We start from the raw sequence: 17659 nt of genomic DNA on the forward strand, positions 1-17659 counted from the left end.
ATCCAATTAGAAAATGTGAGCAATTGGGTGCCTAGGTGGCTCAGTTGGTTAGGTGACTGCCTTCGGCTCGGGTCATGATCCCGGAGTCCTGGGATCAAGTCCCGCATCGGGCTCCCAGCTTTATGGGGAGTCTGCTTCTTCCCTCCGACCTTCTCCTCTCTCATGCTCTCTTTATGTCAGATAAATAAAAAAATCTTTTAAAAAAATGTGAGCAAGACATGAATAGACATTTCTCCAAAGATGACATACAGAAGGCCAATAGGCACATGAAAAGATGCTCAACATGACTGATAATCAGGGAAATGCAAATCAAAACCACAAAGAGATACCACCTCACACCAGTTAAAATCAAAACCATAAGAAACAACTAGTGTTGGAGAAGATGTGGAGAAAGGGGAACCCTCATGAGCTGTTGGTGGGAATGCAAATTGGTGCAGCCATTCTGGAAAATAGTATGGGGGTTCTTCAAAACATTAAAAATAGAGCTACCCTATGACCCAGGGATTGCACTAGTGGGTATTTACCCCCAAAATACAAAAACACTATTTCAAAGGGATACATGCTCCCCTATGTTTATAGCAGCATTATTTACAATAGCCAAAATATGGAAGCAGCCCCAGTGTCCATCAATTGATGAATGGATAAGGAAAATGTGGCAGATACAAACAATAGAATATTATTCAGCCATAGAAAGAATGAAATCTTGCCATTTGCAATAACATGGACTGAGCTAGAGAGTATAATGCTAAACAAAATAAGTCAGAGAAAGACAAATAGCATATAGTTTCACTCCTGTGTGGAATTTAAGAAACACATAAGCAAAGAGGGGAAAAAGAGAGAAAAAGAGAAAAACCAAGAAACAGACTCTTTTTTTTTTTTTTTTTTAAGAAACAGACTCTTGACTAAAGAGGACAAACTGGTAGTTACCAGAGGGGAGGTGGGTAGGGGGTTGGGGGAAATAGGGGATTAAAGAGTATATGTATCATGATGAAAAAAATTAAATAAAAAATAGAGACATGTATACTAGGAAACAAATGACTTCATTATCAGAAGGCATTCTAGAATGAAGGAAGACAGAATTTGAGTGAGCAGTCCACCTTCCACTGAGTGATCACTGTGCTCTAAGCCAGCCGCTGGTCACCATCGGTGAAGCTTTCCACATTCTCCTCATTTCAGAGCTACCGTGATCCTAAACTCACCCTGCCCCCAACCACTGCATGAAGTCCTCCTTACCCTGGGAAGTTTTCTGCTACTTCAGGAAAATCTTTACTTTTAGGAAAATCTTCCTACTGCAAGCAGACGGATAGGTAGAAGAACACAAACATAAGGGTCCTCTGAGTAAAGACCTAAACGGGTAATCATGAACCCATTTCCCTGCAACTTGTCTCTTTATCTGTGTGCCCCTATTAAAAGAAAACAAAGACCCCCGCCAGGTCAGGAACCCTGCATTTAGCCACAATGTCACTGGCCCCAGAATGGGTGGGTACTTCTTTAAGATTTATATGAGGGAGGAATGCATAATTCACGTGGTTCCCAAAAGAAAGAGTGCCTTATTAAGTCAGCTAATAAAATTCAGCAACCACAAACACATGGCAAGGCCTTTGAATAGCTGAGGGCTTCTATAATAAGTCACCCTTTATAGCTTCCCTGCTCTGCGCCAGGTTCTCTGTAAGCACTCTGTGTGGATTATGTTGGTTCACCTCATTACAAACCTCTGAAGCAAGTTCTGTTAGTGTTCCCATTTTACAGATGAGAGAACAAAGGCAGGCAGAGGCCACTAATCCAAGAGGACTGCTAATAAAGGGTGGTGCCAGGAGTTTTACTCAAGCAGTCTGACTCAAAGCCGGCGCTGTGAGCATGGTCACCTCAGCAGGGGAGGAAGTCTCACTCCTCTACCAAGCCCTTGCTCAGCCTTTCTCAAGTACGAGGTTGTTTGTATTTGTTTCCAATGGCTGTGGTAAGAAATTAGCCAGAACTTAGTGACAATGACGCAGATTCATCATCGTATGCTTGCAGAGGTCAGCAGGCCAAAACCACTTGCACTGGGCTACAATCAAGGGGCTGATAGCGCTTTGTGCCTTCTGGAAGCTCTCAGGGAGATAGTTCCTTCCTTTTCCTCGTCTGGAGCCTGCTCACCTGCTTTGGCTCAGGAACCCGTGATCCCAAACTCTGCCTCCTTGGTGGTCATGTCTCCTTCTGACCGCTGACCCTCCTACTGTCCTCTCTTCAGTATTCTTGTGATTTTATCCATTGTCATCTCCCATCTCAAGACACTAACGTAATCACACTTGCAAAGTCCCTTCTGCCATGTAAGGTAATATACTTGCAAGGAGGGTCTGGGGATGAGAATCTCTGGGAGCCAGTGTTCTGTGGATCATACCATTGCTGGCATTCCCCTCCCTGGCGTGGTGCCCACAACCAAGTGCCTATCTCCCAATGATCGGGGCCAGAGTTGCTTGAGTGTGCTTGGTGATGGAAGCTGACAGACGCTCTGTCCTGCTGGCTCAATTCATAGGCTAGAACCTCCACCAGCAGACAAGAGCGACTGAGGAGAACAGTGGCACCTCTCTGAATGAGCCTCATAGGGCATCTTGCCAGTCTCCACTGCCATAAAAACTATTTGTTCACAATGGTTCTGAACATCTTCATCTTTCATAGTTCGGTTTTTCATTAACCAGACTTCAAAAAGTAAGAGTTGTCCGATACAAAGTAATGAAGGCAAAAGCCCAACTAAACTGATTACCAATCTAAAGCAAAATGTGTTTTATCAAAAAAGAAAAAAAAAGATGTATACAGCAACACAAACTAATGAGCCTTTCTTAAATGTTATCAGGCTAAAACATTGTAACAAAAACAAATTCTAATGGTCCTATTACTTCCTGAAATTCTCTAATGCCATGCAAAATGTGCCTCTAAATGATTTTATTATAAAGCATTTAAACTTAGAGACAAATATAGAAAATAAACACTGAAGTATCCACTACCCAGTTCTTTCTAATCAATTTATATATATATATATATATATATATTTTTAATAAAACAGGGGCACCTGGGTGGCTCAGTGGATTGAGCCTCTGCCTTCAGCTCAGGTCATGATCTCGGGGTCCTGGGATCTAGCCCCGCATCGGGCTCTCTGCTCAGCGGGGAGCCTGCTTTCTCCTCTCTCTCTCTGCTTGCCTCTCTGCCTACTTGTGATCTCTGTCTGTCAAATACATAGATGAAATCTTAAAATAAATAAATAAATAAATAAAAAATAAAATAAAATAAAACATCAGCTACAGAGTTGAAATCCCTCCATTTTTCATACTACCCCTATATCCCTCTCTCTCTCCTGGCTTCAGATTATTTTTAATCACTCAAAAAGTGATTTTTAAAAGGCTGGAGAATATTGGTTTTGTGAATAGATAAACATCTCCCTCTTAAGATTGCGTTCCTGTCAGTCACTGGGCAAAAGGTAAACCATAAAGGTCAAAAGTAATCTTAACTTCATTATATGATCAAGTCAATAAAAATTTTACTTGGAAGTTATTGAAAAACATAGCTTTGGTGTAAGAATAAAAAAAATAAATGAATTTTGCATGAATGTCCACGGGATCAATTTCCATCGCTTTGTGTCCTTAACGTGACACCAGCAGTAATGCTCATGTCTGCCAGACACCTCGCTGTAACTTAAAGCTATTTCCTACCAGCACAGTGAGACACTGGAGGGAGAAGAATGCCCATGGTGGGAACCAGAGGCCTCAGCATCTGGTAGTGCCTCGTTCAAGAAGCCTGGGGATGTCTATGACATTGATGCATACTACAGGCTGGGGACAGATGGTCCAAACGTCCCTGCCCTGGCCTGTCCTCTACAAACTCATGCAAAGACCAGGAGGTGTTTTCACTGTAAGAGGTTTTTTGTCATGGTATACTCTGACCTGAAGTCAAACCCCCTCACTGCAGTAACATTACAAGTACACACAACGAGGGAGGCAAATGCAACACAGTCTCCCAGAAATAGAATAGAATAGAAGTCTTCTCTCCCACCTCTGCATAAACCATCATCTACAGCTGATGGTCTTGGCACCATAACTTTGCTTCTTTCTCATTTTTCTAAAGGAAGCACAAGAAACGTATGAGGTGAGAATGGTGTTGGCTGCTGTCTGACTGTCCTCAGCCTCACAGGGTCTGAAGTGCCTGGCCAGGAGTGTCCTTGGGTACAGGCTCATGTTCAAATGTTATCACAGTAGTGCTGCATTTCCAGAGAAGTGAGATTCCCTCTTCCATCAGCACGGACACCCATGAGGATTTCAGGCCTGAACACCGACATGATAGATAATATCCACATCAAATAATAACCTAAAGAGACTCATTACATTTTAGAAAATTCTACGTTTTTTTTTTCTTTTTTAAAGGTTTATTTACCTGAGTGAGAGAGAGAGAGCACATATGTAGGAGGGGCAAAAAGAAAGGGAGAGAGAATCTGAAGTAGACTCAGCACTGAGCACAGAGCCCAATGCGGGACTGGAACTCAAGACCCTGAGATGATGACCTGAGCCAAAACCATAAGTCAGATGCTCAACCAACTGTGCCACCCTCTAGTTGGACTTCTTAACCCTGAAGAGCCTTCAAATAGAGGACTACTGGCCTTTAGGATTTGCAATATGACCTTATTTCTATGAACCTATGTCACTAAGTTTTCCCCTCTTCCCACGCACGTCTCTTTTCTAGTCTCCTTATTTGGCTAATATGGTTATGAAGGACATTTAATATCAACCAACATTTTCTTACCATCTACTTGGGGGCAAGTTCTGTGCTAGGGTCTAGAAAGATAAAAGCAAATAAGACATAGCTTCTACTTTTAAGGGTTCAAGGTCTCAGAGAAAAAGGGTCACAAAGATATCAAAGTGGCAAAACAGTGCAAGGGTCAGAAATGGGATTAGGATTGCAGGGAAGAAAATCATGACCTTTGCCACAGAAGGGGGTCCATTTGAGTCACATCTCCACAGCTAAGTGAAGAGCTCAGGAACCAGGAAGAAGTGAGCCAAAAAAAAAAAAAAAAAGAAGAAGATGCGGCCATGTGCAAAGGCCTGAAAGGAAGAAACAGGCTGGCATATGCAGTCAATGGGGAATGATTTTGGTGGCCAAAGAGAGGGATGATAATATTAAGATACAAGGATGAAAGGAGTTAGTGTCTAGATAATGACAAATAATGCTGCTATATGTTACCTTCAGGAGTTTCCACTTTATTCCATAGGCTAGAGGGAAAACGTGAGAGATTATATCTTTGCTCATATAATTAATGTCTATTTTCCTAATCCAACTGGTAGTTTCAGGAGAAAAAAAAAAAGTATCATCAACGTTTAGTGTAGTGTCCAGCAGGTGATTAGCGTGTTTTGAATCAATGAATATATGGATAAACTGTTCATAGGGACAGTGGTGTGGTATGGCCAGATTCTGAGTTCTAGAAAGGGAACTCTGCGGGAACTATGGAAAACAGATTTGGAGGGACAAGAACCTAGAGGCTGGAGTCCACTCATTTCTTGCAGTGGCCTATCATTTTGTTGACAAAATCCATGGTAGCACCTATTTGGCCCCTACAGTATATCAAAACGTGTCTGTGCTTTTGACAGGTGCTGCTTCCATTCTGTGGGGCCACATAGAGGTAAGGTATGTATAGAATTCACTGGTGCCTTCTGCTTTGTTATTACCTTACCTCATGTTACGTTTTAACATAAACGTATGGTGATTATCACCAATTTAGAGACCGAGAAGCTAAAGCCCTATAATTAGTGGTTTTTGCAGTAAACCAGCAATTGAGGTTTTCTTCACCACTACGTCATGCTAAATACAGCATGCGAGAACTTCATGCCAGCTAATACTATCTCAGCAGAGTCTTCCAAGGGAAAAACAGACCTTGTCTTTAAAGGATCTGTCATTTGACTATTTCTGAAGAGAAAAATTCCAACAAAGACTTTTCTCTGTACTGTTCCATGATGCCATCTTGGCGGTCCATGAACCACTCTTCTGTAGACATTCAGTCCCTTCTACCAGAATGTATGCTCTGAAAGTGTGGGGTTAGCATTCAGCCATGCTTACCGTGGTTGTCTGCACATCATGGTACCAAGATGCATGGTCAAATAATACTGGCTGAAATTAGTTTAATGAAGATCCCGAACCTTTCAATTAGACGACTGGGATCTGTAGAACCAAAAAAACCAGCATCGATACTGGAGGCGGGTTGGAGACAGCAGATCTCTGGTTGTAAAGATAAAAAATATATATCCTGTCTGTGTTTATGTACATAGGGTGATGCCATGTCTCAGTGTATTCAGTTTCTAAGTACAAGTGCTTTCATTTTTTTTCAGAAGGGGTCAAATCTCTAATTTCCATTCCCAGATTAGATGACGCTTTCTGTAATCTGAACTGCTTGGAATATGAGTTAAACAGATAAGAAGAACGTTGCAAAATTCTTCTGCTCCCATTCTACCTCTTCCGTGGGAACTGAAGCAAGTACGGACTCAACTGTAGACAAACACAGTCCAAAGAATAGCTGCATATTCTCGGCAAAGACTTTGCAGATATGAAAGCACATTCCACTAGTCAGTGTCAAGTGTTAGCAGTGACGAAGTTCAATTAAAAAGCTTTCTCTGTATTGATTAAAGTCAGGTCTTGGGGGGGCTCAGGGTGAATTGGATACTCTCAGAATAAAATACTCACTCATGGGAGATAAATTAATTATTCCAAGGCATGAATTTGCCATATCATGGATTGCCTCTTCTAGAAAACCTAACAACCAAGAGCACAGTGAGTTTAACATATGAGAAAATACAAACAAAATTTCTGTTTATTTTGTTTTTTGAGAGAGCAGGACCATGGGAGCAGGGTGGAGGCAGGGGCAGAGGGAGAGAGGGAATCTTAAGGAGGCTCCATGTCTAGCACAGAACCTGACATGGGGCTTGATCTCACAACTTGACCCTGACATCACAACCTGAGCCAAAATCAAGAGCTGGACGCTTAACCGACTGAGTCACCCAGGGGCCCCCAGGGCTTGTTTTTAAGGGAGGATCCAAGCATAAAAACTGAACCACCTTTCTTAATATACCAAAAACATAAAAATAAACTTAAACTATTATAAATGCCTGATTATTGAGATAGTCCTGCCTATTTCATGGATTCTCCACATCTTTTCATCCCTTCTCCTTTATAGGCTTTCAACTCAATTCAATTAATGTTTATAGGAGATTCACTGACACTTAAAGCAGTCATGATTCTGTGGAAAAAACACATACAGAATCACAATTCACGGTCACTAGAGTAATGAAACTCAAAGCATCAAGGGGCCCACAGAGTCCACTGACTCTAGTGAAGAGTGTTGGCAAAGGCCTTGTGTTTCTTTTGTAAAAGTATGGCTTTTATAGAACTACTAGAAATCCTTGGAAAAATGCAAATGCCTGAGCCCCATCCCAGACCTATGGAATCAGAATCTCCGGCTGAGGCCTCGGGTTCTGTGTATGTCAACCACCTTTCCAGGTGATTCCTAAATTACCTCCAAGATAAGGAAAGCAAGAGGGGTTATAGACAGAGGGTTCAGGGGAGGAAGAATGAATGAGGGAAAAGAGGTGAAACTTGAATGATTATGTTGACAATTTTACTGAAATCTGAAAATAAGGGCCAGTGTGAGATGCGAGGACTTCATTATACTTTGCTCCCGATCTTCTGCTTCCCTTCTCCCAATTTCCATGACTTGGTTCTGGGAACAGGTTCCATCTTCTCTTGCCTGGACTCGCATGTAGGACTCTGCACATGTTCTTTCCCTGGCAAGCCCTCACCTAGGCACCCTCGCCCTGTTGCCAGCAGCTCTTCTCTCTCCTCCTGCCCAGACAGCGACTGCCCCAGCCCTGGGGGCATCCAATAAGCCCGAGGCCATGACCATCAGCTGTTACCCCAGAGTGCTATGGAAACACTGTCAGTTCTCTGTGGGATGGCATAAGAAAGCTTTGGAGGCACTCCAGTCCTCGCTGCGAAACAGAAATACAGTGATGTCACCTCTTTGCTCAAAGCTTCGAGTTCCCAATTGCCTATAGAACAAAACAGGGCAAGACCTGGCATCTACCCCCTTTCTCACCACCCTGAGGTTTGGTCCCCCCGAGGTAGCAGAGCTTTTCACCTTTGACCCGCCACCCTCAACACGCAGTGTTCTTCCTCACTGAAACTTCAACTCAGCCTATCACCCTCCAACCCTCACTCTGCTTTACTACAAAGCACTGAACGTTCCTTGTTAACTTGTAGGCAACACAGACTTCCTTCTTCCAGTACTTCTCATGCTGCAGGGCTGGTCATGTGACACGGTCTGATCCAGTCACAGTTCTTCAAATCCCTGAGCGAATCCCAATCCTTCCTCTGAAATTTCTTTTGACAGGAGCTAGCAGAGTGGAACTTCCTGTACTCTTGAGGGACAAGAGTCCCAGTGATGTAAGGCCCAATCTGTCTGTGATCCCTGTCTGATGTTTTAGAGATGCCTGTCCTATCAGAAGGAAGCCATCGCTCAGAAGAAGGTGAGACACGAGAGAGAAAGGTGGTTCTGGCCTGGGGTCCCACAGCCCCAAGGCCAGATCTATACCAGCCCTCATCAAGAGTTGATTCCTGTGAGCCAATGAAAGTGGTTTGATTTGGGTTTCCCTTGCTCACACAGAGCCTCCCTCTACTGACTGAGCTGGGCTCCTACTTACAAGGACCCCAGGTGACTCAACTGTGAGGATGCATGTGGGAAAAAGAATCTCCGCCACTTGGCCAGGTCCGTTGGGAACATCAAAAAAGGCCTGAGGTCTGACTGATGGAGAAGTGGCAGCAGGGGAAGAAGACACATTGGGAGAGCACAGTAAAGCTAGAGCATCAAGGGGAGCAACTCACAGCTTTCCTGCACTGAAGAAACCAACAGAGCAAGACTCTGGGGTCCCACCAGGCTAGCTTCCTCCCCACTGCCCCAAACAGGCATTTGTTCACAAAATGGAACACTCTTTTTCTGAGAGAGAGAGAGAGAGAGAAAGAAGAAAGAAAGAGAGAGGGAGAGGGACTAGGGGAGAGGGGCTGAGGGAAAGGGAGAAAGTGAATCCCAAGCAGACTCCACACCCAGCACAGAGTCCAACAGAGGGTTCGATCTCATGACCCTGAGATCATGACCTGAACTGAAATCAAGAGTTGGATGCTTAACTGACTGAGCCACCCAGGCACCCCAAAATGAAACTCTCTTATGGTAACATTTATTGGGTCAGCTCTTTTTCATTTTTTTTTTAAAGATTTTATTTATTTATTTGACAGAGAGAGATCACAAGTAGGCAGAGAGGCAGGCAGAGAGAGAGAAGAGGAAGCAGGCTCCCCGCTGAGCAGAGAGCCCGATGCGGGACTCAATCCCAGGACCCTGAGATCATGACCTGAGCTGAAGGCAGCGGCTTAACCCACTGAGCCACCCAGGCACCCCGCTCTTTTTCATTTTTATACTGTTTTCAGGAAATACTAAAAAATATCCCATACGATATTTTCTGCATTCTTACCATATCTGAAAATACGTAATTACCAGCTGTGTAACTGAATTAGATACATGTGGTTGAGAATTCATGGACTGTATGAATGGTATTCCCCATACAGGTGATTCTGATAATGGATAATGTTTTTAATTTTTTTTTTTTTTTACTTATAAGATGAGTCATGAAAACATATTCTTTTGAACATTGAATAATTGTAATGTCAATTTGTGAAAAATTTTGTCAATTTGTGAATAATTGTAATGTCAATTTGTCAATTTGTGAAAAATACAAACTAGCCAACCCCAGAGAATGTTTTAATGGACTGTGCTCATTCCTATAGTTATGACAACTTTTCTCAGGGAGATTCCCTCCCTGGGCCAAGTTTTGAAGAGTTTGTATTAAAACCCCTAAACGTGGATCTTGGGTAATGTTTTTCCTTTGTTCTCAATGGCTTCTGCCCCTCCCTTCAGTTATTCCTCTCACTTTCTAACTTCCTATAGTCTCAAAGAAATGTTCTTTAAAAATAGCATGATTAACATCAATAAAGGTAATGTGTTTCTGTTCTGTTTTCTTTTCCATCTTTTCACGCTCTTATTTTTTTTTTCTTTTATTTCATCAGAGGGAAGAAAACATATTTCAACAAGCCTTCAAACATCCAAATAGCAAAAACTAACCATGAGCGCTGGAGAACAATGTTGTCTAATGGAAATATAATGCAAGCCATACTTGTATTTTTGAACTTCCTGGTAGTCATGATAAAAAGTGTAAAAAGAAACTGCAGAGTTTAATTTTTATCTGTATTCATTTAAAAACTCAACAAATCTAATTTATTGTTATATCAACAGGGAGTTGATATAGTCTTTTCCTACTAAATCTTAAAAATCTGATGTATATTTTAAACTTAGAGCACATCTCAAGACGAGCCACATTTTAAGTACTCAAAAGCTACATGTTGTGATGGTCACCACACAGGACAGCACCCAGGGAGAAAGTGACAGGCCACTGATTTTTCTCCTTGTCTCAGAAAAACCAAGCAATGCTATAGTTCATGTGTTGAACCTATTTAATTAAACAGTTTAAACCATAAAAATAAATCCAAGTAATTTCATGAATCACTTACACTACTCTGGACAAATATTGCAGGATCTCACTCATGTGGGATCTAAAATAAATAAATAAATAAATAAGATTTTAAAAAAGTCATGGGGCACCTGGGTGGCTCAGTCAGTTGAGTCTCTGCATTCAGCTCAGGAGCTCAGGTCATGATCCCAGGGTTCTTGGATCGAGTCCCACATCAGACTCCTTCCTCAGTGCGGAACCTGCTTCTCCCTCTCCCTCTGCCTGCTACTCCCCCTCCCTCTGCCTGCCGCTCCCCTTGCTTGTGTTCTCTCTCTCTCTCTCTCAAATAAATAAATTAAACCTTTAAACACACACACACGCACACACACACACACACACACACCCCAGAGTCATAGGGGCACCCAGGTGGCTCTGTCAATTAACGGTCCAACTCCTGGTTTGGGCTCATGTTATGATCTCAGGGTCATGAGATTGAGCCCTACATCAGGCTCTCTGCTCAACACAGAGTCCACTTGTCCTTCTCCTTCTGTTCCTCCCCCTGCTCTTTCTCTCAAATAAAGTAAATCAAATCTTTTAAAAAAAAAAAGCCATATAAACAGAGAGTAGACTGGTAGTTATCATGGCTAGAGAGCAGGAGTGGGGGTTGTGGGAGGGGAGAAAGGGAGGGAAATGGGTAAATGTGGCCAAGTGTAAAACTTCCCCTATAAGATGAATAGTTATGGGATTTAATGTACAGTATGGTGACTATGGTTAATAATACATTATTGCATACCTGAAAGTTGCTAAGAGAATAAATCTTAAAAGTTCTCACCACACACACACACACAACGGTCACTACATGAAATGATGGATATGTTAACTAATCTAATTATGGTAATCATTTTGTAGTATATACATATATTAAGCCATCATGTTGTACACCTTAAACTTACACATGTCAATTATAAAACGAGGGGGAAAAATTTTTAATTTCATATTCCCTTCAGCCTTTTCTAGTTTCACCCTGCAATTTAAGCAAGTTGTACAAAAGGAAATAAAAGACATGTGAGTAGTAATAAAAAATAATAAGCTTTTCATTTGTTTAACTGTTCCCAGAAAGTTAAGGGAGAGAGGATTTATTTTCTCATTATTTAACTGATTTTCCTACCTCATTTTACTGTCTCCTCCCAAACCCCCACCATTTAGCATTTGTGTTTGAGGGGGTCCTACAAGATTTTAAAGAGGTCAGTTTGGGCCAGAGGCATAAGTGAAGGCATAAGTGATTTTCCTGTTCCAAAATCAACAGGAAAGCTTTGTTTTGCCAAGGCAACAGAAGGTATAATGAGCCAATGTAGAGAGCAGAGGTCATAGAACCGGAGAGCTAAGCCTACCGTCGTGGTCCCCTCTGTCCTCCCCTCTAACTCTCTACTCTCCCTGCTCTTCTTCATAATCCAAAGGGTTGATACTGAGGGCCAAGCGGCCCCGTGTATTTGGACGTGTGTTAGAACCATGATGCTCAGTTTCTGAGGGCTGGAGCAGACGTGGTGCAGACTGATAGAGCAGAACAAAAGTATGGTCTGAGCTTCTTCCCACTTCATCTCCAGTCCCGCTCCATTCTCTCGGTCCTCCAGGAAAGGAGCCCCCATTACAATGCCGCGAGCTGCTCTTGAGAAAACGGACCCGTCACCTGGAGCAATGAAGGATATTAGAGCTGGAGGCTGTTCCTGCTCCAGTGAAGTGTGTTCGCTAAAACTCCAAGCATCAAAGTCTGAATAATTTTCACTTGGGTAGGTTAGACATGTAGATGTGTTTTTTTGGAATGAGGACATGGTAAATTTAACCGAGGACTGATGCTTGTTACCTGTGCTATAAAGATTGGTTCCGTAGGCCTGCTTAGTTGGCTGAGAGATGGTCTGTGTAACTCTGAGGTATAGATTAGAATGCTGGGACAAGAATTAAAAGTTGTTTACTGTTGTTGTTGTTGTTTTAAGGCTCATTCACAATCAATTGTGTGTTAAATATTACTATCTGTCATGAACCTGCAATGTGTACATGTCAAATAGCTGACATCATACAAGAAACTAAGATATGCTGGGTGGTCCTGTAGGAATTTGAAATTAGTGTTGAAGAAGTGTGGTGCCCAACATTACCAATGCCTCATTCTTTATGTGCAGCCAATGTCAAGTGCACCAAAGCATTCCTGGGGACAGTACTGATGGGAATGAGGCATTTTGGAGACTCAGAGTGAAGCCTGTTGGTAGAGACCAGAGCTGGCATCTGCCTTAGAAACTGGTATAAGCTTTGTTAGTTACACTTTGGATCTTTGTAATAGTTAAGACTTTATAGAACAGAGTACCTCTCTGTTCATTTGGCTGATGCTGCTAGAAATAAGATTATGCCTTGCTTATTTAGAATAAGTTTCTGTCCATCTCTATGCCCCCAAAGTGTTAGGACATTACAAGCTCTAAAGAGCTAGAGGAAAACAGAGCTTAGACAGGAGACACGTATATGTGGAAGTATACGTAGATTGCGATGTGCGCGTGTTGGCAGCCACATGGCACCAGGACCTGGGCCTCTCCCTGAGAGCATCCCCTATCCATTCTTTACCTGTCATGCTTCAAGCATCCCAGCTGGCCTGCCCAGAAGCTAACAACTGACTTCAAGGTCTAGCTTCAGCATAAGCCAGTTAGGAACCACACACAGTCCTTAAAGGCCATCGCTTCTTTGCGTGTGTGTAGGGAAAAGTATGCATGTGGGGAAAAGTATGTGTGTTGCAGATGGGCGTGCATTTGTAGTCTGAAGTTCACACTGGAAGTAAGCAGATGTGATGGGCTTGCTCTCTGTTTAGGCAGGCTTTGAGACCAACTGGGTTTGCATGGAGGCCAAGCCAGAGAGTGTGTAATAACCGACAGCCTGTGGGCAAACGAGTATGCATCCAGGTAGCATTATCCAGACTGATTCGTTAAAGCTCCAGGTCACATCATGACATTAAGAAAAATATTCAGTAAACATGAGACAAGTCTGGGAAAAGAAATGAATAAAAGAAGCCCGTCCTACACATACATACATGTAAATGTACATATACCTGTACATACGTAAGATGATTTGTATAAGGCTTTATGAATGTCTCGCACTGTCGTATGTTCATTTTTTTGCCATATTTGGTGAAGACCAGAACATGTGACCATTCTGCGAGGAGGAACATTCTGGCACATTTACTTGACTGTGAATTCACATGACTATATCTTACGGACATGCCCTCCTCAGCACTACGGTTGGCAGACCCGTCAAGAGGAACCAGGACAGAAGCTTCAAAATGGCAAACAAGGGCATGCTTTCCTATTTTCTCAAAGTGTGAAATATACCGGCTCATACACAGAGAAACAAGAAAGAGAGAGAATCATGGTGTCCACATCTTCAGTGGCAACTGCCTCTGTCCCGCTAGCTTGGCCTCCTCCTAGACTTCATGCCTGAGCTTATCATTCTGAAAATTCCTGTTTAAAGTCTCACTTAAAAATTTTCATTGACATGTGCTTGTTTTTATTTTTTAAGTGGATGCTGGGACATAAGCTGGCTAGCCTGAGAACTAGAGACCTAAGGTTCAGGCCCAACTTCCACAGACTCACCCACAGCCATATTTTTTTGCCCACCTGAGCCCCAAATTACTCATTCATAAGACAGGACTAATATTTACCATTTCCTATTTTCTTTGCCATAACACTGCTGGAATAATTGAAACAGCAAGTAGAAAACATTTTAAATACCCTCAAGAGAAGGATGACTAAGGAATTACAAATCCATGAAAAAAAAGAAAAGAAAAACAGTTGGGGCATCTGGGTGACTCAGTCAGGTGAGCATCTGACTCCTGATTTCCGCTCAGGTCATGATCTCTGGGTTGTGGGATCGAGCCCCGTGTCAGGACCTTCACTCAGCACAGAGTCTTCTTGTTCCTCTCCCTCTGCTCTTCACCAGCCCCCTCTCCCCACCGCTGCTCATGCTTTCTCTCTCCCTCTCTTTCAAATAAATAAATATATGAAATCTTTAAAAAAGAGAGAGAGAGAGAAAAGAAATACTGAGTGCCTACTCTTCTATCCAAAGGATGACTTAGCTACTTTTTGAAATTCCTGGAGCACCTGAAAGAGAGATTCTACACATCCCCAGAGGCCACAAGCTTCTATGGAGACCCAGTCTCCCTTCCTTCATGACCGTGTATTTTCGGCACCTCATTGACTAGAGCACAGGGGAATGTGAGGGGTACGACGTAAGGACAAGAAAAGGTGTCTGCTGTTCAATAAGGAGGGAACAAAGTCCTACTATGGATCTGATTTAAGAAATTATCTTAAAAAAAAAAAAAAAGGAAATCTGTGTCTTTGGGTAAAGGAAGGGGACAATGGGGACTTGTCAGTGTTTTATCTGTGAGCATTTTTCTGAAACAGTCAGCTGCTCCACCAACTGAGCCACCCAGGCGCCCCTCTAAAAAGCTTTTATAAGACAGGAGGAGAAGGCAGATAGAACACCATCTCTCATTATTTCACTTACTTGTTGTCAGTGAAAATGACCTCACACCACAATTCCCTGACCTAAAAGGAACAGCTGCCATGGGGCTTTGTGAATGTCCAGAGTACATCGCTCTGACATCTCTCCAAAGGAACCAAGACGCTGAAGTCCTCCCAGAGCTTCTCCACCGAAAACACTGATCTGCATTTCGAACCCAGACCCAACTCTTCTGTTCTGTGGAAGGATGTTTCTTTTTAATCAGACTTTTGTGCTAACTTCCTGCTCTTGGAGTGATCTCAATTGGGGACACGCTGCCTCAGACCTTGCCCAAGACAGAGCTGAGGCACAGAGCGTTGTGGGATCTGAAAGGCAATCCGAAGGGGAAGGGAGAGGAAGGAGAGTCGGATGGAAGGAAGGAGGAGAGGGAGACAGGGAGGAGAGGCAGCCAAACTCGTGCAGGACGGCATCACGTGGCTACACCATTTTTCAGATTCTGGAGGGGCTTTAACCTTTCTGCTCCCTGGCTGCCTACCCTCAGTGCCTCTTCCTTTCCGTGTGGCCTCTCCCTTCTCTTAAGCAAACAAGGCAGATGACTGAGCACGCTCAGCACGTTACATGCCTTCCCTCCCATTAACCTTAAAATTGGGTAAAAGCGTGCAATTAGCATGAGATATGACAGGAATTCCTAAACACAGTGCAAATTTAAGTGCAGGAAACAAAAACCACTAGTTCTATAAGAGAAGTGCCCTTGAATGTGCAATTTTAATTACATCATTATAGTGGACCCCCTGGACCCACGTGGCCAGGTAAGGATGGCACTTGCAACGTGGGGAGCACATCGTGCTCCCTTGGGTGCACTTTCCAAATGCGGAGGGGTCACGCACATCTACGATGTACACCACACAGAAGCATCACCCACGGGCAGGTTCTGAGGAGCATATGGATCACCTCACATTAGAAAACAGGGTATCACTTACGCGAACAAACACACTCGGACATCAGCCTCCTTCACTGGCTATCAGAGGGTAACGGGTGTGTGTGGTCATTCCTGATCCAAAAATGTTTAAACCTCCTGTAACATCCCATTTAACAGTGAACTTATGATTTTAGCACTCTGTGCCATGACAAAGTAGTTTCGATGTAATAAAGGACATTTCTGTGCGCCAAGCTGTAAAAGAAATGATCGCTTTGAAGTTGGAAACAGAGGTGATGTTTTTCTTCCACCGACAAAGCACACAGAAAATGACCTGCACTATTTACCAGGAATAGGATGTCCTAGTTGTCCCTTACTTCTTAATTCCAGAGCAAGTAATAATAATCCCATCTTCACAGGCTGTCAGGGCCTCCATGCAGCACCACCTTCCAGCCTCTGTGGACTCTGGCCTTCATGGATATTTCTAAGCAAGATGCACTAACAGCCCCAACCCCTTCCAGCACTTTCACTATCCTCCCCACCCCCAGCTCTGGATCTTCCCATCACAGGTCCTGCCCCCGAACACCAGGCCAGCTGACAGACATATGGAGACAACTGTATGGGTGTTCCAGAACTCCTCCTTAGGCATGTGGTCAAAATAGATTCAAGGTTCTTCCACAAACTGCCATTAGCATATGGCTGGAGCACCAGACACGGAGTCCCACCCCCATCCTTCTGTAGAGACCTTGTAACTCGCTGATCACACGCTTTCAATGACACTGGTCAAAGCAGAGTGAGGAAACTGGAAGTCAGACAGATGATATGAATAGCAACCAGGAAGATACAGAACATTTCATTACTGGGTCAAAGTGGATTAATATGTTGCTTTATTTAGGTTCTCGGTGAAACAAAAAACCACACAACCTTTAACTCCTGGCTTGCATTATAATGGGTCCCACTCTCCTCACGGAGAAGCACCTGACCTCTCTTACCACAAATCTAATCTGCTTCTGATACAAAAGCAGGGACACGAGGTGAAAAACAAAAAGTCCTTAATCAAAGCAACACCTAAATCAGGCCGCACAGAAAACCTCAAGAACCAGACCTGGGCTGACCACACCAAAACTTAACATGTCGCAGGCCCTCCTCGCATAGAACCCAGCACCTTTTGAGCTGTAAATAAATACCTGTCCAAATGAAAACTTATAAAGGCTTTCCATTACTAAAGTATTTCTCATCAACCCTATACGGGGTGTAGCCATCATAAAATAGGCTTGTTTTTGGAAGCTCTGTTACAAAAACATCCACACGCCACGAGGAACCTCCTTCAAAGTGACCCTCGGAAGGCTAGAATCCGATCCAACCACCACCCTTGTTGAGAAGGTCCTCCTGAATTTGTTAGTAAATGACCGGCTAACTGTAGCCATAAAAAAAATACTTCTTGCTTTATACATTTCTTGCTTTATAATCACGCCTCTTTATTTGAAAGGTTAAGTTAGAATGACATGATGACATGCCTTATTCATTGGATTTTGCTTTGAATGACTTAATGCTTATTGACTTATTTCAAATCAAATCTAGCATACCGAGTGAAGGTTCCCTACCACTAAGGTCATTCTAATGAATATCCTAAGCAAGTCGAGAATCCCAGATGCAGTTTAGGTGAAAGGACCTTGCTGGAGTA

At 43.0% G+C, this 17659-nt stretch overlaps 1 protein-coding gene across 1 annotated transcript in view; it reads right to left on the reverse strand.

Moving 5' to 3' along the window:
• SLC9A2 (solute carrier family 9 member A2) overlaps positions 1 to 17659 on the reverse strand; it is a 97228-nt gene that overhangs the window by 36713 nt on the left and 42856 nt on the right. The window lies entirely within an intron of this gene.

This window comes from Mustela putorius, unplaced genomic scaffold, assembly GCF_011764305.1.
Source record: "Mustela putorius furo isolate JIRA1106 unplaced genomic scaffold, ASM1176430v1.1 tig00000224_pilon_pilon_pilon, whole genome shotgun sequence".
Classification (NCBI taxonomy): Eukaryota; Metazoa; Chordata; class Mammalia; order Carnivora; family Mustelidae; genus Mustela; species Mustela putorius.